Source organism: Micromys minutus (genome assembly GCF_963924665.1).
Source record: "Micromys minutus genome assembly, chromosome: 27".
Lineage (NCBI taxonomy): Eukaryota > Metazoa > Chordata > Mammalia > Rodentia > Muridae > Micromys > Micromys minutus.
In genome coordinates, this window is record NC_137962.1 from 36105608 (window position 1) to 36127403 (window position 21796).

The 21796-nt window shown below is 42.1% G+C and overlaps 1 protein-coding gene across 3 annotated transcripts in view; it reads left to right on the top strand.

Annotated features, from left to right (window-relative positions):
* The first annotated feature begins 4155 nt into the window (after positions 1–4155).
* The window catches only part of TCF20 (transcription factor 20), a 72266-nt gene continuing 54625 nt past the window's right edge, over positions 4156–21796 (top strand). For all 3 annotated transcript variants that reach the window (XM_080939181.1, XM_080939182.1, XM_080939183.1), the window contains exon 1: positions 4156–4429. The gene's annotated coding sequence lies outside the window, so the exon portion shown is untranslated. The remainder of the gene's footprint in view (positions 4430–21796) is intronic.

Below are 21796 nucleotides of genomic sequence, written 5' to 3' on the forward strand. Positions count from 1 at the left end.
CAGTCCAGAGCCTCAGTATACAACGGAGAGAGGCTGCTGCTGAGTCCTTTGTTCGGTATGGTCTTTCTCTGGTCACCTGGACACTTTGAACCTGCTGACTGTCTGCCCCCTTTCCCAGTAGTCCCTGAACACTAGGAAGCTGGACAGTTAAAAGTACAATCACTGGGATAATTGTAGCTCTGCCTCTTTCAAGCTTAATGGCTTAGGACAAGTTACTTTAAACTCGCTTGCATCTCAGAGGCTGCATTTGTAAAGTGGGGTGTGACATCAGTATCAATCTCATTAGGTTCTCTCTAGCATTAATTAGGGTTATAAGGGGAAGTCTGCCCAGTTCCTGGTATTCTCTGGGCTGTCTCATAATCAGTGATATGCAATTTTTGTGAATATGCTGTCTTTTCTTGCATAGTGTACCAGACACCAGACGGAGATGGCAATGTCCAGTAACAACAACAACAAAATACAAACAGCCCAGTGGGACTAGTGGGAACTGTGACTTTCATCTTGTAGGACAGAGTGGAAGGGCAAGCTGGTGATCAGAGGCCACTGTGAGACTGCAGTCATCATATCAAACCCCTCACAAGATACAAGGACCTGCTGGGCCCCATCTTTGTCATCTCTTTCTACTGCTCTGGGCACAGGTCTCTGTGCATAGCAGAGGCAGTAGTTCCCTCCATCTGCAGTCTTGGGCACCCCCACCTGAGGCTTTATAGCCTTCCTTCACGTTGCCTGAGGGAAAAAAAAAAACTGTTGAGGGCTTACAGCCTCAAAGACAGATGATCCTGTGGATGAGGGCATGCCCAGAGCATCCAGCCATGCCTGTGTGCCTAAGCATGCTCGGCATCTCCACCCTTTGCCTGGGGAAATCACCTGGCTTGGGACAGACACAGCATGGTGTTGGGGGGAGTGTTCCCTACTGTCAACCACAGACTTTTGTAAGCTGCCCCCTGCAAGACTAGAGGTGAAGCCCAGGCTTGTGAGTGAGCAATCCAGGCTCTTGGTGTGTTAGAATTATTAGCTAGTGGCCCCTTCCAAGAGGAAAGAGCAGGAATCTGCTGAAGGATAAAGGTGAGGGCTGCTCTGTTGCTCAAGAGAATTGGCTAGTACTGGGAAGGACAGCAGCCTGCAGCTGAAGCAGACACCCTGGCTCAGTTCTCACAAGTCATCCCGATCTGCCGAGCAAGGCCTGTCTCCTCAATCAATCCGTGCTGACAGACGGTAGCGGAATCAGTGACCTAGAGGCAGAAGGCTCCATTTGTAATCCCAGAGTGGCCCAGGTTCTTGGAGGATGGCTGAGGAGTTTATAATAAAAGAAGTGACACAGGGTTTCCAAAAGTCATCTCCAAACCAGGGGAAAAGAGAAGGGATTAGTTTTGCCTCTGGAATTGAGACACAGTGATTCTGTTCAATAGGTATTTTAGAGTGGACTGGGTTAGTGGAGATGGGAGAAAGAAACAGCTCATTTACTCTGTTTTCTTTAAAAGACTACAAAGTATAGAAGGAAAACCGAGATAGATACATTTGATACAAGGAGGGGGATACAAGAGGCTGTGGGGAGCTGGGTGCAGTATTGTCCAGGCTGAGTCAGGAGGAGGGTCATGACTTGAGGCCAGCCATGTGAGACCCTGTCTCAAAACAAAACAAGTAACTACCCTGATTTGTAGGACTTTGGGAGCAATTAATTTCCCTGAGCTTCATCTGCTCAGCTGTTGTACTGGCCTCCAATTTACAATGATTCTCTTATTCAGCCTCCTGAGTCCTGGGACTCCATACGTGCACCATCATGTACGGTGGTGTTACGAGTTAAGCTTGTCTGGCACTGCATGAATTCTTCATGCAGCTCTCTTTAGATACAATACCTAGAAGTGAGGTAAAACACTCAGGCATGGCACTCAGAGTAAGTTGTCCAGGGCCCCACAGAACACAAGAGTACTACTAATACCTGTCTGTTGGTCATGATTTCAATGAATGTGCTTCCTCTGTGTGGTACTTCAAAGGCACATGGTAGGGTCCCAGCAGATCTGGCTGTAGGATGGGGCAGGTTTCCATGTGGTGGTCACCTGGATAGTGTTCTGTTAGGGGTTGAAAGGGTAGGCAGGGGGCTGCCTTAGAACAGGAGGTAGGAGCTGGATGCAGTGTTTGTCTGCACCCCATCCTGTTCCCAGTGAGCTCTCTTGTATCTCTCTTGTCCCTTCAGACAAAGTGAGACCTAGGAAAGTAGAGAGAATGAGGAAATGGTGTCCCTTTTCTTGGTGAACTAGCTCCAGAAGCTGGGGATGGCCTTAACACTGAGTCTTCAAGAAGGCACATCTACAGATTGTCTCTCTCTGCGCAGAAAACTTTAGGTCTGTTTCCAGTCCCTCCCACCTTTCTCTAGGCAGTCTTGACACTAGCTGAAACCAGGCTTTGGTCTCTTAAAAGCCCTAGTGCCTGAGAATTTGAAAATGAAACTCACAGTTAGAACAATAGGAACAGCTAGAGGGCAGGGCCTGGCGGCCTATTCAGCTCTGCTCAGGAAGGGCTTGGCACTTTGCCTGTTGTCAAAGAGGTGTGGGGGAATCAAATCCCCAAGAACAGTCCTGACCTGATTGGAATCAGCCCCCACTTGGTGAGTTGGGACAGGAGCCAGGTGCCTTCATGGTATCCTCCACGTATCAGGGTCCCTAGAACCACTTAAGGCCCTGCCTAGGATTCTAAACCCTCTGTGGGTGGCCTGAGGCTAAGGAAAGCAGGATTTGCTCTGGCTAGTTAGAATGAAAGGTGAAAAGGGTAAAAGCTAGGCCACAGGTATATGTAGACCCCTAAATAAAGGAAATCTGGTCCCCAGACCAACCACAACTGACTCCTGTCAGCATCTCACCTTACACTGAAAGCACGTTTGATCCCAATTTACTCTCAAGTTGGGTTGCTTTAGGAGGGGGAGCCACATACCCCCTAACATCTAGGCCAGATGCAGGCTTAATTTAGAGTCAGTAGTTTTAGGGACACCTAATCCAAACTCTTCTCCTTCCTCATGTATCTATGGGAAACTGAAGTCCAAAGTGGAGAGGTCTCTAGGTGTGCCAAAAGCAGAGTGTAAATATTCCAAACTCACCCTATCCTTATTAGCTTCATTTTGTATAGCAGGGAGGTTGGCACATGGTACCATCTAAAGCACCTGCTCTCAACCTATGGGTTGGGACAGCTTTGGTAGTGAATGACCCTTTGACAGGGGAGGGCATCAGAAAGCACATTACTATTTATAACTAGCAAAATTACAGTTATGAAATAGCAATGGAATAGTTTTACGGTGGGGGGGGTCACCTCAACATGATGAACTACATTAAACGGTCAAGCATTAGGAAGGTTGAGAACCGCTGATCTATGAGATGGTGGTTGTACATGAGATTTTCTTGAGAAAAAAGAAATTTAGCCCATTTTTCTGTGAAAATATCCAGGATACAAGGGTAGGGTGGTTAGGGCCTGAGGCATGGCCCTGGAAATCTCTTCAGTTCTGGGCCTGCCATCCAGGAGTGCAGAATCTTAGCGCCATTGCAGACTACTGGCGTGGGAGTCTATTTACACATGAGGTAGGTTGGCGTCCTTGCTTTTATAACGAGGAAACTGAGGCTTAGAGACTGTTGTTCATTCAGGAACACCCAATAGGCATTATGGGTAGAGACAGCGTGTGCACACACCAGGCTGGCCTGCTGTGACCCACCTGGGCCTGGGCGGACGTTAAGAAACCAGGCGCCACTATGGTGACCACTCAACTAACTAAATTGCCACCGGCTTCACAGGCTGCCAAAGTAGAGACTTCGGATTTGGAGGCTCTGGGAGAACTCCAGAAATCCTAGTGGAAGGTTCTGTGCCACCAACTCCCCAAAAAGTTGCTTGGAGGGCGCCCCACAAGGTAGCCTTAAGCAGAGGGATGGACGTAGCACTGGGCAAGTGGTCCCGGACCGCTGAGTGGGGTCTCCTCGCTGTGCCTCTCGACGCTGCCACACGCGGGTGGGCACGCGCGCCGCCCCGCCCCCGGCCCCGCCCCCTGCGCCCGCCCCGCCCCGCCGCGCGCCCTCCCGCCCGCCCGCGCGCCGGGGCCCGGAGCCGCCTCATTGGCTGCGCGGCGTCACCTGACGCTCTGTTATTTCCTGTGTGTTGGGAGAATGGAGAGAAAAAACCCGGAGCCGAGCCGCCTTCGGCCCCTGCGAGGCGGCCACGGCCTCAGCCGGGGGAGCCCTCCCTGAGGCGCGCCGGAGCGGGGAGTGAACTAGCGAGCGCGCGGGCCGGAGCGAGCCTTTAGGGGCCGCGGCCCCGGCCCGCCCCGCCGTCGGCCTGGGCGTCCGCGCTGGAGGCGGTGGAGGCACCCCCACCCCCACCCCGCGCCGCGCCGCCGCCCCCTCCCCTCCCAGCGCCGGCGGAGGCCGAGGGCCGGGCCGGGGGGCTCCTGCAGGTAACCGCCGCTCGACCTGAGGGAAAAGGGCAGCCCGAGGAGCCGGGACCGGGCCGCGCCGCTCATCCTGGCTGCTGGGAGCACAGGTCGTGGCCCGGCCCGCCCTGCGAGTGCTGAGTCTTGGGAGTCGCAGAGGGGGCTGAGGGGGACCAGCGTGGGTTGCTGAGGGGTCAACGGCCAGGACAGGCGTCCAGGCAGAGCGGGCCGGAGGCTCTCGGGCTGCGGGCGGAGATACCTGGTCGTTGCGGCCTGAGGTGCCGAGGGGGTCCACGTTCTTGGCAGCCCTGCGGGGACCGGCATTGCTGGCCTCTTGGCTTCGGGCTGGGGGCGAGGCACCCGTGGCGGAGGGCCGGGCTTGGAGCGGGCCGGGGAGGGGCGGTCTGGGGCCGGCGGAGCTGCGGCGCGAACACCTGAGGCCATGTGGATGCGGCTGTCGGTCGCCTGCTTGTCGGTCCAGGTCAGGTACCCGGCAGCGGGGCGCGAGCTAGGGGCGCAGGATGCACTTCCTGTGTGGGGCGCCTTCCCCTCCCCCGCCGGGGTGAGCAGGGCAGGGTGTGGGGTCCCGCGGAGTCCACGAAGGAGCTTTCTCGCGGGTAGGGGTTGGGAAGGCGAGGCTCTGCGTCTCTCTTCCCCATTCTCCCGGAAAAGTGGTGGTTTAAAGAAGAGTTTGCTATCCGGCCTGCGGCGGGAGGTGGGATGTCTTGAGTGCGCCTGGATGGGAGTGGAATTTAGTGTTGGGGGACGGTAGAGCTGCGGATTCCTCCACGGCTTGTGGGTACGGACACCAATGTTGCTTGCCTGCCTGTATTCAACTCCTTTGGGGACGAATCAGAATAGGGGTTTCTACCCAAGCTCTGCGTTCTCCCTCCAGAGATTAGATGACTCTGGTAAATGCTATAAAATGGATGGAATTTTTGAGCTATTATCTAACAGGCTGATCTTTGAATGATAATTGGACCCTTATGCTAACAGTCTTAGTGAAGAGTTTTATAAAAGGTTTTACTCGGGGTGGCATTGGCGGCTGGGGAAACTACACTAAATTCCGATCTAGGAGGCCTGGAATTCACTTCCAACTTGGCCACCAAATAAACTGTAGCTCTGGGCAAGTTACCTACCCTTTCATGCCTCAATTACACTTCTGTTAAAGACTCTCTTCCAGGCCAGACATTTCGAAGGCTTATTTGAGTTTGATTTTGTGGTTCTTCCACTCCTGTTTTGTGCTGTCATTTTGACCATAGGAACTTTTCTGAGAAATGTAAGATGTGCCTCACTGGATTGAAAAGTAACTTGGTCATGGTAGTTTTTGCTCAATTCGCAGTGCTTTTCTGTGCTTCTGAAGAGAGAAAAAGCACACTATTAATAACAGTCTAGCCTATGTTGAATGCACATTATTATCTTTTTTTCTTTGTGATAGTTTTCAGAAAAAGCAGTGGCTAATTGGGAAATATAGATGAGATGACTAGGTCTGTTTTTGTTGGAAGACATTACCATGTTGGGAAGGGATGCTATTTCAAAGTCTTTTAGGTGACTCTTACTTGACTAACTTGAAATTTCCAACTTCGATCTTGGAGTAGGGATAAAGTAGAATTAGCTATGCCATGTAGTAGGCTAGTGGAATTAGTATCGGGCTGGAGAGATGGCCCAGTGGTTAAGAGAACTGACTGCTCTTCCAGAGGTCCTGAGTTCAATTCTCAGCAACCACGTGATGGCTCACAACCATTTGTAATAGTATCTGAAACCCTCTTCTGGTGTGCATAAAGACGGCTACAGTGTACTCATAAAATAAATAAACAAATCTTTAAAAAAAAATAAAAAAATTAGTATCCATCTTGGGATGCAGTAAATATTTGCATCTCCGGTTTATTCCTAGTAGTAGTAGGGTATTTACTGGCAGATGCTGAAGAACACCAATTAATTTTATCTATTTTCTGGTGTGTGAGGGTCCTGGGCTATATGCTTTTGAATGTTAAATACTCCTAGACCAACTCGGATTTTGCTTTTGTTTGTCTAAGACTTTTAGTATTGTAACATTAGAAGGATATATATTTAATGTGTTATCCTGTTCCTTTTTTATTTTTGGCTATGTAGTTTTGAGTGGCTTTGAACTTCCAGTGATCCTTCTGCCTTCTGATTTTATTCACCTGGCATTAATAGCTCAATTCCTCATAAAACATAGCTCATTATGTCTTTCTTAGATCATTTTTTAAAATTTTGGTTTGTATAGTTTAAAATGGAATTAACATGGATGGGGGAATGGGCTCAGTTACTCAAATTAGAAGCACCTATCACACTCAAGTATATATTAATTATGCCTGTTTTATAGCTTATGAAAAAAATGTGGTACTTTGTGTGTATATATGTATTTGAGAAATCCTACATTGGCAAGATAGTAGGAGACTTGTTTTTATTAAGTTTTAACTTTCTCTTAGACATAGAAAAGGTTGCTAACATTTGCATTAAAAACAAAAACAATGGGGCTCAGCAGTTAAGAGCACTGACTGCTCTTTCAGAGAGGTTCTGAGTTCAATTTCCAGCAACCGCATGGTGGCTCACAACCATGTGTAATGGGATTCGATGCCCTCTTCTGGTGTGTCTGAACACAGATATAGTGTACTCATATACATAAAATAAATAATCTTAAAAATTATTATAAACAAAAACAATATGTAGACTTGGGCCAAAGAATTCCAAACTGTCTCCAGTGGACCTGAGAGTTCATCATTCCTTCTCCCCGAAGTACATAAGCTAGTGAGAGGTGGGGCTTGGATATAACTCCCCTAGACCACAGAACTTATTACCAGGTTCCTGATATCTCAGGGCCTGCTCAAGGTGCAGCTCAGTTAGTATGAGTGGTCCTGAAATACCTAGCTTCCTGCTGTCATTCTGCAACAAACAACAACAAAACTGGTGAATATGAAAACTGAACCTGGATGAAATACTGGAAAGTGGTTTCTGTGACCCTTGGGAATTTCCTTAACTTTCAGTTTGCCCAGGCTTGTCCAGTTTTGCTGGGATCCCTAAAATCTAATTTGTAAGAAGTTTCTCTTATCTAGTTCTGCCATTTTTGTCTTGAGCTGAAAACATTTATAAGCTGAAAGAGCAAGACAAGTCATAAAAGGTTATCTTTCTTGTTGCCTGTGTTTCTGGTTTGCAGTGTTCAGGAACTATGTCGTGATTGCTTTCACTTTGGCCAAATAAGACTTTGCTGACATAAATTTATGAAAAACAGAACTTTTCCCAGGATGCCTTAAGCATTACTTCCTCTTGGGGGTAGTAATTTTAGTTTTAGGCCCTTGAAAGTCCTGTGGAGGTGATAACTGGGGATTGAGAGCAGAGTCTCAATCATGCTTGGCAGGTAGGTACTCTGCTACTGAGCAAGCTTCTCAAGAATCTTGTCATGACCATGATACCCACAGTATAGGTAAAAATTTGTCATGATGGCAAATAAGATTCAGAGTTTTTTATATTAGGGCCATGCTTGCTTTGAGGTAATGCACAGGACCAACAGGAAGATGTGCTATGTAATAGGAGTTGTTGTTATAACTGTGGCCTCATTTGGTGATTCTTTATGGATTTAAAACATAGAGCTGGGTGTGGTGGTACATGCTTTTAGTCCCAGCACTTTCAGAGGCAGGTGGGTATCTATGACTTTGAGGCTAGCCTGGTCTACCTAGTGTTCCAGGCTGGCAAAGGCCTTATAGTGAAATCCTGTCTCAAACACACACACACACACACACACACACACACACACACACACACACACACAAAACCCCAAGAAACAAAACAAAAAAACCCAACAAAACCAAAACCCAAACAAACAAAAGAATGAGAACATACTAGCTACTAGGGAAATTACCCCCATTATAAACGCTCTTCTGTAGGATTGGGACACTTGACTATCAGCACAATATGGAGATGTTTTTTGTTTGAACATCATATTCCTAAATGTTGATTAAAATCCTTTAGATGTTCATGGGCTACACTAAAATGAAGATGAGTAGTTGGCCAGATAGAGAATTAGCCACTTAGAAAATATAATAAAAATAAATAAGCATGTCATGTAGTAATAGCTACAAAGAGAATAAAAAATATAGGTAGATGTGTTGTTTTAATCTGGGGATTTATGAGACAGAAGCAGGGTTGTGAGTTTAAATCCAGCTTGAGCTACACAGTGAGCAAGCCTATCTGGAAAAGAAAGAAAAGAAGCTTAATATGATAATGCCTTAGAATGCCGCTTTAGAGTCGTTTTAAAGATGGTCTCTGTTTTGTTTCTCTCAGCTGGGTAGACAGATTTAATCTTTAGGGCAAGTAGAAAATGTTAAGTAATTTACTTTGGCCTTGAACATCTGGGAAAAATACCCAAGGCCACTGCTAGGAAGTGATGTTCCCTTCTCATAGTCTGTTACCACCATTAAACATGCTTTCTGTAACAAATGTGCTTTATCCCATACTTAAAAAACAACACACAGAACTTGTTTCCCATTTATGTGGCCAACTACTGTAGTAATCAAGGAAATACCTAGGGATGTAGTGTCCTCGCTCTTCTCAAGAGGCCCTACTCTGTTCCCCGTGCCCCCTCAACTTGGTTCATTCTTATTGTGTAGCCAAGGATGACCCTGGACCCCTGATCATCCCTAAATTCTAGGATTAGATATGAACTAGTGCACTTACGAAGAACCCCAACTTTTTATCAGGCACAGTGAATATTTTTCAGGCTTCCTAAGATAACACCAAAAATTATCCCCACATCTAAAAAGGCCAGAATTCACAGAAATCCACATGCCTCTGTCTCTTGACTGCTGGCATAAAAGGCATGTATGACCACCACACCCTGGTGAATTTTTAAAAATTGGAGTACATTATGTCATATGTATGTATATGTACGCAGGTGTACATGTACACGTCGGTGTGGAGAACAGCTATGTGCCCCACTTTTATGTGGATACTAGAGATCAGATTCATGTATTCATGCTAACATGGCAAGCACTTTGCCTGGCTGGCAACGAGCAAGCTCCCACCTTTGACTGCCAGTGTAAATCACCATTCTTTCAGTTTTTCCTGAGCTGTAAAGTCATAGGGTTAAACTAGATTATTCTTCCTTAATCTAGTTTGCAGTGTGTATTTGTGTAGGTGCCTGTGGAGGCTAGAAGAGGGTGCTGAATCCCCTAGAGTTGGAGTTGCAGGTTGTGAGCTGTCTAATGTGGGTGTTGAGGAGCCAACTCAGGTCCTAGGGAAGAGCAGCAAGCACTCTTAGTGGCTTAGCCATCTCTCCAGCCTCCATTGCTTGTTTTTTGGGGAGTTTTCTTCTGGCTCTAAAGTTCTGTAGTCATAGATGAAAAGGGAAGCAAAAGGAAGTTTAGATATATCAGTTAGCTGGGAAAGAAGATGAGCCTCCTAGTTGGGACTAGCCTATCTCATCTGTATTGTGTCACTCTTTGCCAGAGCCTCTAATAGCTGCCCTTGCTTCTCAGCAGCCTTCTAGCTCAGTTCCACTCAGTTTGGAAGCGATAACTAACAAGACATACAGAAGTCACTAGTGTTCACCTCTTCATTCTGAAACTTTAAATATAAATACACCAGTGGATATTTTGGGCCCCCTTTTTGGATTTGGTTTAAACTTAATGATGATTCTCCTGAGTGCTAGATAATCCACCACATTTAGGTGTCTGCAGTTTTTATTAAGACAATTAGAAACAGACAGACATTACTCTTTACTGAAGCCTTTACCAGGCACCACGAATGATCTCCCTTAAGTCTCTATCTTCACTCACTATCCACAGTGCATAAAAATAAAAAGGCATAATTATGCTGTTTTCATTATTTGGATTAACTTTTCCACAGGTTTTCCTCCTTTCTCAAGTCATGGTTGTATCACGCTCTTATAATTCATCATCAAGTTACTGACAGTACTATTTCCATTATATAACTTTCTTTTCAAAAATTGTTTTTAATTTTATTTTATGGGTGTTTTTTTTTTTTCTGCATGTATGTCTATGTACCACATGTATGCTCAGATTGCCATTGTGAGCTGCCATGTGGGTTCTGGGAATCTTAACTCAGGTCCCCTGGAAGAGTAGCCAGTGCTGTTAACTATAGAGTCATCTGTCCAGCCCCATATAAGTCTTGTAATGATACTTGTTTCATCCTGTCCCCACTATCCCTAGTGCCATACCTATACTCAGTGGAGCATTGACCTGTTTCTGTTCACATCTTCCTCTATTCCACCTTATCCAGAACGTAAGAGTCACCTATTTCCTGATTACAATATTTTAACACTTTCCCATAGCACCCTGTAAAGAAACCTGACCCCTTCTGCCTTTTTCCAGCTCATCTGACTGCTTTTCTTGACACTTACTTTCTTCAGGAACCTTCATTCATCTTCAGTTCCTTGAAAATGCTACTTCTTCCAAGCCAGAACAGTGACTAGCCTAGTTTTTTCTCATTCTTCCTTGATGTTTGTGGAATGAATAAGTACCAGAAGATAAGCAGTATAGAAAGTGAAATAAGAAGAAAAAAATTGTTCTTGGTGTGTATCTGTAAAGTTCTTAAAGTAGTAGATGTGTGTATGCAGAATGCTGGTTGTTATAGCATAGGCAGAGTTATGTGAACAGCACATCTAGGAGTCTGCTCTTCTGTTGGTGAATGTGTAAAGTGATGTAACCATTTTGGAAAACTTAAAGAAATTCTTAGAAAGTTGAACACGTGTATCTTGTGACCATGCAGTTTCATTTTTAGGTATTTATTCTGAAGAAATAAAAATTTCTGCAACTAAACTATATGCAAGAATGCTTATAACAGTTATTCTCATAATAATCAGATCCTGGAAATGGTCCAGGTGTCTGTTCATCAGCAAGATAAACAAACTAGTATATACATTTAATGGAAGACTGCTCAACAATAAAAAGGAACAAACCATTGGTACTGTGATACTGTAATAAAGATGAGGTCTCACAAATATGCCAAGTGAAAGTTAGAAAATGATTCATCTTATTTATATACCAAAATAACCAATGATATTAGGAATTGTATCGATAATACTTTTTATTTTGTTCATAAGCAGGTCTCATGTAGCCCACTCTGTTAAACTTGTTAAATGGCCAACTTCTGATCTTTCTGCTACCACCTCAAATGCTTGGATTATAAGTCTTTGCTACAGTGTTTGGCTTTGATACCTCTCCCCGACACTTTGGATGGATGAGGATTGACTAGGAGGGGGACATAAGTTTTTAGATCAGTGGTTCTTAACCTTCCTAATGCTGTAACCTTTTTAATGTTTCATGTTGTGGTGACCCCCAATCATAATGTTATTTTTATTTCTACTACATCACTGTAATTTTGCTACTGTTATGATATGTAAGATATCTGATATCTAATTCCGAGTGGGGTTGAAACCCATAGTTTGAGAACCTCTATTGTGAGAACCTCTAATCTCTATCAAGATTAGATCCTGTACTTATAAGTAATTTTATTATAAATAAATTATATCTGAAAACAATTTAAGAAACTAGATTCTAGGCTATGGTGGCTGCGGTGGTGGTGGTGGCGGCACTGGTGGCACACTTTAATTCTAACACTCTAGAGGCAGAGGCAGGCAGATCTCTGAGTTTGAGGCTAACCTGGTTGGTCTACAGAGTGAGTTCCAGGTCCACCAAGGTTACATAGTGAGGCCCACCCTCAAAATCAAACCAAAACAAATAAAACAGGCACTACAGTGCTGAGAAGACAGAAGGAAATCTGGGGCTTGCTAGCCAGCCAATTTAAGTGCATCAGCGAGTCCAGTGAGAGATCCTGTCTCAAAAAACAACTGAGGAAAACACCTAGGGCCATTCTCTGGCCTCTAGGTAGCTACGTGTATACATGCACCAAAAGCAAAACATGAGATGGAGTCTAGAAAGATGTCTCCATTGATAAACACTGCCTCATAATGTGAGGACCTGGGTTTTGAATGCACAAAAGCTGACTTGCTGGCCAGGTTCTAGGCCAGAAACTCTGCCTCAAACAAAATGTGGACGGTACCTGAGGACCTAAACACACACACAGTTGGGTGTTTTTAATCCTAGCACTTGAGAGGCAGAGGCAGGCTGATTTCTGTTAGTTGTAGGCCAGCCTGGTCTACACAGTGAATTCCAGGACAACTAGGTTCATTCAGAAAGATCCTGCCTCATATCGACCAAACCAAAATAAAACAGAGTGAGATGGGAAGTACTTTTAGCCCTGATTGCAGGGATAGGAGTTGGGGGTGAAATTTATTCTTCCTCTGATCCTAGCAGAATAACTCATCTGTTACCTCTTGGATATCTCCCCAAAACTTTTATTAACAGGAAAAATAAAGATTTGGGAAATATTTCCAAATACCCCTTTACATGGCTCTCAGGCTAGTCAGAGCCATTTTGCATTATTTTTATTTTAGCTTTGGCTTCTGTCTTGTTCTCTTCAGTGCTTTAACAGTAAAAGTACTGTTTTTCACATGATCCATTGCTCTGTTGTGACCTATCGTCAACCTCTGTCTCTATCCATGGTCAGTGTAGGTCAGAGGTTATGTAATACAAAGCATATTTATTTCTCCATGTTTGTCTGTTGGCCAAGTTGCTGTGTTAAGCTTTTTTGACTTTGTCTTTTCACATAGATATTAATATTGAATTTATATTAATTATAGAAAACTTACCATGTGTTTCTGTGATTAACTAAAATTAAGAACAGAGAAAACTTGAGAGGGAGAACTAATGGCCTAAGTTAATTTAGCCTGATAGGAACAAGATGATGAAAATATCAGTTCTAGGGTATATTGAATGTGTCTTAGGGCTTTACTGTGGTATATTGGAGAGTGTCTTAGTCAGGGCTTTTTACTGCTGTGAACAGACACCATGACCAATGCAGTTCTTGTAAGGACAACATTTAATTGGGCTGGCTTACAGGTTCAGAGAGTCAGTCCATTATCCTCATGGCAGGAAGCATGGCAGCGTCCAGGCAGGCATTGTGCAGGAGGAACTGGGAGTTCTACATCTTCACCAGAAGGCCCACAGTGATACAGTTTCTCCAACAAGGCCACACTTCATAATAGTGCTACTCCCTCGGCCAAGCATATTCAAACCACCATAAAAATCATGACCAGTTCCTTAGCTCTGGAAAACAACTGCAGAGAGACCCAGAAGGAACATTGGTAGTTTAGGTGAAGAAGCTAAAGAACTCCATGCTCTGTGGGGAAAACTGGGAATTTCTGGAGCATTTTGAACAGGAGCACTCTCATTTGTGTTGATTAATTATCCTACTGGAGGGCAGTTTGGGGACTATGTTCCTAAGAACAGAATTAATTCTGCACACTCTTGGATGAGCAGTGAAGCCAACAGTTTATAGCTACCTGTGCATTCGTCAACAGACAATGAAAAAGTTCATGTTGTATTGAATTCTGTGCTTACCCCAACCCAATGAGTTTAAACCTGACAAAGGGCCTGAGGGTATAGCTCTATGGTAAAAGTGTTTGCTTAACATGCACAAGGCCCCAAGTTCCATTTCTAGCATCGCAAAATTGCAATAGAGTTTCATCTTTGGATTTTGTGGAAGTGTCATTGAGTTTTAGTATATTCCATAGGAGAAATTTGAGTTGGGAGTGAAAGACATTATAGTTGGTATCATCTATTAAGTGTTTCTATGAAATGAAAATAAAAATTTGCTACACCTGGTTAGCATGTGCTGAAAGCTGACTTTCCCTGAAGATAAGGGACACAGATAAGGGATGGACTGTATGTGAGAAAAACATTTCACTTCAGTCAAGATTGCTAAGTAGATTGTATTCTATGTACCAAATAAAGTACCAAAATAAAATATCTTTCTTTTTCCTAGAGTCCAGTGTCTGTAGGAGAGTCAGACATGGAAAATTAACACTTATAAAATGTACAAAAGATCTGTACGGTAGTAACAGTGGTGTAATGAGAGCTAGAGAAGAACCATAGAAGGAGCTTATTAACTCCTGATTGAGAATGGAAAGAGTATGAGAGAAAGCTGTAGTGGAGGAGACATTTAGTGGGCCTAACAGAAAGGAAAGAGCTGTGCAGAAGCAGTGGGGAAGGAACATGCCAAAGACAAGTTCTTTAAGACTGAGATCAAAAGTATGTGGTGTATTGCTACAGCAGTGTGGGCTCTGGAACATGGCAAGGTCAGGAGCAAGAGGGACCCAGGCAGCCTAACTGTGAGACTGACCTTGAACTTGAATGCTTGATTTGCATAAATGGAACATGGTTTGGGAAGAGAGTTGTAGTAATTGAGAGGCCTTTTCTCACTGAGGAAGGCTGGGGGTGGAGACATGAGAGGGTTACAACCATGTGATGAAGTTTGTGAGTTTTGCTTCTTCCTCTTCTGGTTTTCCCCTTGCCTAAAGCCTCATACATGGGAGCAGTAAACTGCAGCAACTAGTTTACATAAAATGGACTAATAGGAAATTCTGGCACTAAATCTTCCTTAACCTTAGATAGGCAAGGATATTTTAGCAGCCAAAAACTCAAGTTGTTAATATTTTTTATGTAACAAATTCTAAAAACTAGATATTTTCAGTGGTTGACAAACATTGACTAATTATTAGAGAAATTAGGAGACAGTGTTATCTCATATTTTCTGGATGAGCAAACTGAATCTTGGAAGAATTGAATGACGTGACCAATGGCACGTAACTAGTTTGTAGCAGAGCCAGCTTTTGGTGTTGGGCACCTGTCTCTGAGTTGTGTTCTTAACTGTACTTGATGTGGTTCTGTATCTAATCTAGATGAGTGAGAAACAGTGTGGCAGTAATGAGTACAGGCTTCCTTGAAGGAGGAGAGATTTGCTTTTGGGTTGTAGAAAAAGCAGAATGGAGAGCTGCCTTTGAAGGACCAATGCGTGAGAAGATAAGGACTATGCACCATTGCGTTCCCAGCTTGTAGGGTATGTAGTTTATGCTCAGCAAATAATTTTTGAGTGAATCAATACGTAAAATAGAGTTTTGCTGTTAGCTTTCCAAGAACTATGCCACGGAAAGGGTCAGTTGCTCTCACTGTTCAAGATCCTATCTGAATTAGTGGGTTCCATAAGTTTGTTTTTTGCTTATTTATGAGATGTTTACTCAGTTTTAAAGAATGCTGTTCAGGCAACTGTTTACTAAATTTAAAAGGTCAACTTATTTTCAAAGTCAAAATACTGGGCTTTATGATTTCAGTAGAAATCTATATATTCAAGTTTTGTAATAATGCTTCTGGTTTGTCACATACCTGTATGTAAGATGGGAATCTTAGGTTTAAGGAATGGGAGGGTAGGGAGATGACTCAGTTGGTAGAGTGCCTGCTGCGTAAGCATTGAGTCCACATTCCTGGTACCTACATAAGAAGCCAGGTGTGCCATAGTCCATGCCTATAACTGTAACTCTGGATATGCAGAAAGGCATATGCAGAAAGATCCCTGGAGCTTGCTGGCCAGTCCCAAATCATCGAACTCCAGGTTCAGTGAGAGAACCCTGTCCTTCTCTTCCGAGAGTCGTAGAGGAAGAGAGCTGTCATCAACCCCCTGACCTTACAAACCAGCACACATTAAACGTTCACACACTCACAACTGCATGGACACATACATACATCTTACAAAAATGAAGTTAAATTGAATTCTTGATAGTAGCTAAAGTGTTCATGTAATCGATCCATTTAAAGAGAAGTTTAATATTTCTCAACAGATTAAGCATTATTTCTACCTCCCTATCTCCATTTTATATGAATATTCATAAGATTTGATACTGGCCCATCAGTACCTGCTAAGAGACTTGCTAGTGGTTTATTAGGAAATTTCTTTTCTAGGAACCTAGTGATAATTCCACTCAAGAAGTGTCTTTGCCAGTGTGAAGTCACAGCATTGATCATGTAGAAGTCTTATATCTGAGCTCATTAGCAAATTAATAACTGATGCAGGTTTCTAGGGAAGAACAAACTAAAGTTTTATCTTTGCCTAGTTCACTTTAAGCAATTTGAGAAGAGGAAAATGGTAAGTGAATCAAGATTTAATTTCACAGCTAGTCAGTTTATATGTTAACCTAATTCAGCATATTCACCTTCTATTAAAATAAACATCTTGTAATGTTTTTCTATTAAAAAATAAGACTTAACTACTAAACAGTATGGAAAGTAATTTCATAAGAGTATACTTTTATTCTAGTTAAACTAGTTATATGAAAAGTCATTTTTATTGAAATAGTTATGTATGGAAATACGTTAAAATGTCATGATTGTTCATCTAATATAAATATTTTAACTAAAATAGCTTCTAGAAATGTTTTTGTGGCTGGAGGTGTTTTCTAATGTTATTTTATAAAATACTGCTTAGTGTTGTGTTTCTAGAGCAGAAGACTCATTAGGTTTGACCCTGTGCATCTCTGGTTTTGCATCCACTGATTTAGCCAAATAGAAATGAAAAATAATTAAAAATGAAAGTTAAAATTAACTGGTGGACAATAACTATTTTTGATAGTTTTTATTCTCATAGGTTATGAAAAACTGAAACATTCTATGTAGGGAACTTTTTTTTTTTTTAAAATATGTGGGGAACTTGAGCATCCACATAATGTTCATGGAGATTCTAGAAGTGGGTCTTTTTTTTTTTTTTTTAATGTATATGGATGTTTTGTCTGCATGTATGTCTGTATCTGCCTGGCCAGAAGAAGGTGTCAGATACCCTGGAACTGGATTGTGAGCCACTGTGTGGGTACTGGGAATTGAACCCTGGTCCTTTGGAAAAGCAGCTACTGCTTTTAATCACTGAGCCATCTCTCCAGTCCTGGAAGTGGGTCTTAATTTGGTACCATATTTATTTCAGACAATTTAGGCTAGGTTATATATAATATTTAGGACCTAGTGTAGTGGTATATGCCCTAATGCCAGCTTTGGGAAGGCATGGACATGTGGATCTCTGAGTTTGAGGCCAGCTTGTATCAAAACGAACAAGCAAACATAGTTTTTTGATGTAGAAGTAAAATACTGTCTGTTCATATTAACCACAGATGTAATAAAACACTGATTCATACTTTCAGATCGTGTACCAGTGTTTATATTTATTATTTTATTTCTTATAAGATAGCCCTAAAACAAAAGTTAGTGCTTTATCAGTAGAGTGATAACCTGAACCAGGCTTGAAATAAGATTTTAGAGCTTGTATATAAGAGTGGTTATTTAATGGCTATATGTTAGAGCTATGGCCAGACTTTGTCAAGTTTCAAATTTTTTTTTCTCTTCTTATGTTAGATGTGTATGTTATAAAAACTTGATACCATGTGGCCATTCCCTTCTCTATATGCAGAAAGCCTTCCATGTCTATCTAGAGTTCAGGTAGCCTCCTTTTCTTCTCTGTGTTTTCTCAAGGCATCTACATTTTGCCTCTTGCCTGTTTTCTCCCCTAATATGAGCTTCATATCTGTGATATACAATAGGAGCTCATATATTGACTAAAATATGTTTGAGTTCATTCTTTGGAATTTGCCAATACATAATTTTTACGATTCTACCATGATGACCTCACATAGAGTGACTAATGATAGGTCCCTTTGCATGCTTATGTGTTTGTGCTAGAGCCCCGTCCCTGGCTCCCCGGCTCCTCCTTGTATTCTTAGCAAACACAAATCTTTTTCACTCTGTAGTTTAGCCTTTTCTAGAATGTGTCATAATTGGAACTAGTCCTTTCATATAGTAATGCCCCAAAGGTTCTTTGTTAGTGTTGTCTTCTTTCTTGACAGGGTCTTGCTATGTAGCTTTGCTTGGCTTCAAATTTGGAATGATTTTCCTGTCTCTGCCTCCTGTGTACTGGAATTATAGGTGTGTGCCACACTCTGCTAGTTCTACATCTTTCTGAAGATTGATATCTCTTTTTATCATTGTTAATGTTTAAGTTACGGTATACTACCATTCTCTTTATCTGTTTACTATTGAGGAAGCATCTCAGTTGCTAACATTTTTTGATAAATATAAATTAAACTTGTGAGTTTTCCTGTCTTCTTAAGTTTAGCTCATTTGGATAGTTAGATGTATGGCTTACTGATAATCTATCAGTAGACTTAGTTTTGTATGAAATTGCTAAACTGGTTTTTGAAGAGTCTATATATTTTTCTTGCTGTTTTGAAATTAGGTTGTGTCTTATAGGTGAATGTATTACAGATAGTCATTTTAGCCCCTTTTAAGTGTACAGTTAAGTGGCACTAATTATATTCAGTGTTGTGCAACCATTATCAACTGTTTCCAAATTTTCATTACCCCAAACAGAAATTCTAGGCATTAGGCAATAACTCCCTATTTCCTGCTCTTCCAGACCCTTATAACTTCCAATCTTCTAATCTGTTTCTGAATTTGCATGTTCTAGTTATGTGATATATATAGAATCATGTTTGTTCTTTTGTCTCTGGCTTATTTTACTAGCAGTGTTTTTAAGGTTTGTCCTTGAAAACTTCAGTCTTTTTATGACTGAGTAATGTTATATTGTAAGTATACAGTAGGCCCTTTTGTGTGCCCATTATCTATTGATTCGTATTTGTGTTCTCTTCACCTTCGGCCTATTTTGAATAATATGGCAATAAACATGGCGTTTAATATCTTTTTAGGGTTAGAGATGTAGCTGGGTTTGTAGAGTACTTACTTAGCATGCTAAGTAAGTCTTTATTCAATCCCCTGTGTCCTTTAAACAAATGAATGTGTGGCACACACTTGTAATTCCTCAACACTAGGAAGGTGGGGCCAGGTGGATCAGAAGTTTAGGGTTGTCCTTGGCTACAGAGTCCAGTTGAGGCCATCCTGGAATATTTGAGATACTGTTGAAAAAACAGTATCTGTTCTGAGTTTTTGTTTTACATTCTTTTGACTATTGATGCCTATGGTAGAATTGCTATTTATATCTTAACTCTGTGTAGTCTTTCAGGAACTGCTACATTCTATTCCAAAGTGGATATACTGTTTAATGTTCCCATCACAATATATAGGACTTGTAGTTTCTCTGTATATGGGCCAGCATTGGTAACTTTTAAAATTTTCATGGCTATTCTTAATGGGTGTGCAGGAACATCGCATTGTGATTTTGATTTGCATTTGCTTGTTGACCTTTTGTGTTTCTTCCTTCCTAAGAGAAAAGTCATCAAGTTCTTTAATTATTTACTTATTTGTTGGTATGAATGCATGCTTCTGTGGTTTGTGTACATTTGCATGTAGTTATATGTGGAAGCCAGATGTTCACGTGTTGTTCTCTAGATGCCTTCCACCTTGATTTTTGAGACAAGGTCTCTCACAACAAAACACTACTGATTTCTAAAAATAGCCTATGAAAAAGAAGCCAGGCATGGTGTCAAGTACTTACAATCTGAGGCAGCAGAGACAGGCAGATCCCTAGGACTTGTTGGCCAGCCAGGCTACTCAAATTGGAGCATTATTTATAGAAATAATTAGAGGCTGAGGATCTTGATGTATTTTCAGGTGCCTAAGGGTACCAGCAAACCAGGATCACTTGGATCTGGGTTAGAGGTTTTGCACTGTTCTAAACTGACTGGATGATTCTAAACTTACTCCTAGAAAGCAGCTTTTTGGAGCTCTCCTGTCATGGTGCAGGGTTGGGGAGGGGTCAGGCATGCAACTGGACCTCCTGGCCACTTCTGACAGGTTTACAAATGCTCCTCCCAGGTCTTCTTTGGATTTTCATTTTTTCCCAAGGCAAATTACCACTATTTTGTTGGTGTTTTGGAATTTAAAAAAAAAAAAACAAAAACTATGTGCTTATATTTTACATAGTCCTTCTTCCCACACACAAAAAAAATTAGTTTATTATTGGAAGCAGAAAGTGAGTTTTTATTTTTGTGAACTCAAATTACTGTAACAGTAACCTCAAACTAAGTAAGGTTGGAGATACTACACTATATTCTAATTTGCATGCTAGTCAATATAGCTAGCTGAACTGGGTGGGTAAATTAGTTGCCTGATTTTTTTTTTTTAAAGATTTTCTTGTTTTTATATGTACGAATGTTTTGTCTGCATGTATATTTATACACCACATGTGGGCAGTACCCACAGAGGTTAGAAGAGGGATTTTGATCCTCTGGAACAGATGATTTTTGAGCCACCATGTGGATCCTGAGAATTGGCCCAAAGTCTTCTGGAAGAGCAGCCAGTGCTCTTAATTGATGAGCCATCTTTCCAGGACTAGTTGCCTGATTTTTGATCTGTTTTGTTTGAGACAAGGTTCTCTGTGCCCTGACCATTCTGGAACTTGTTCTGTAGACCAGGCTGGCCAGCAGTTAAGAGCTCATACAACTCTTGCAGAGGACCAAGTTGCCTCCCCAGTGCTAAGATTAAAGACTGATTTTTAAACCCCATCTCTGTCAATGGTTCACAGTGTGCCTCTAAGCAAGAGGCCTAACCTGTGTGTTTATTCTGTTGTCTAGAAAAATGGAAATAATAGTTGTATTTGATAGGGTAATTGTGCTTATTCATCTAGCAACTGAGCCAATCAAATTGCTTGATGGGGTAATGACTCCATATATTTTAGCTATTCCTTTCAACAGACAATTGTGAACTACTTTGTTAAAAATTTTTTACCTCCTTTTTGATTTTGTAGATAGGGTTGATACATCCTGCTGTGTTCACCAGCCTGACCTTCACTTTGCAGCACAGTGCTCCTACCTTATCCTCTCAAGCTCTGGGAGGACAGTTTACCACACTCAAGTCTTTCCAATCACTTTTTGGTTTCTTACTTCAACTTTAGCTTGGGTGTGGTTTTTCCTTCTAGTTAGCTTTCTGTTCTGTGGACATATTTTAGAATGACTTGAGGTTCAGGTGTTTACTAGCTTTATGCCAGTGATTAGACAAGAAAGAGAAATTCTTGCATTTACTTGAGAGGCTGTCTCTACCTCTGAGTGGGGTTCTGATAGCCATACAGTGTTCCTGGTTAGGAAGAGTAGTAACTAGGCATGTTTGTGGCTTGTGGTCCCTACAGTGTGGAGATGGCCCTTTGCATTCTTGGTTGAATTAGAGAGGATGCTTTTATGAATGAACTATAGAGCCCAGGAAAAGGGGTTTCCTTTTTTTCTCATTACACAGTGATGTGGAAATTAACTGCTGCCAAGTAGTCTTTGCTGTATATTGTTTTTAGGGTTGGCTTTTTGTTTGATTTGTAGCTAATATGGTTTCTGTTTTCTTGTTGCTTATTTCTTGCTTTTTTTTTTTTCTAAATTTTTTCCATTCTTCCCCCCCCCCCCCCCTTCTAATTTTTAAAACTTGGTTTAGAAGTTGACCTCAAAGAGGGTTCAGATGAAGGTAGGGATACTATGATGATAATTTACATTACTGTAGTTCATTACTGTGTGGTATTCTATTTTTACAAATGACGGAAGTA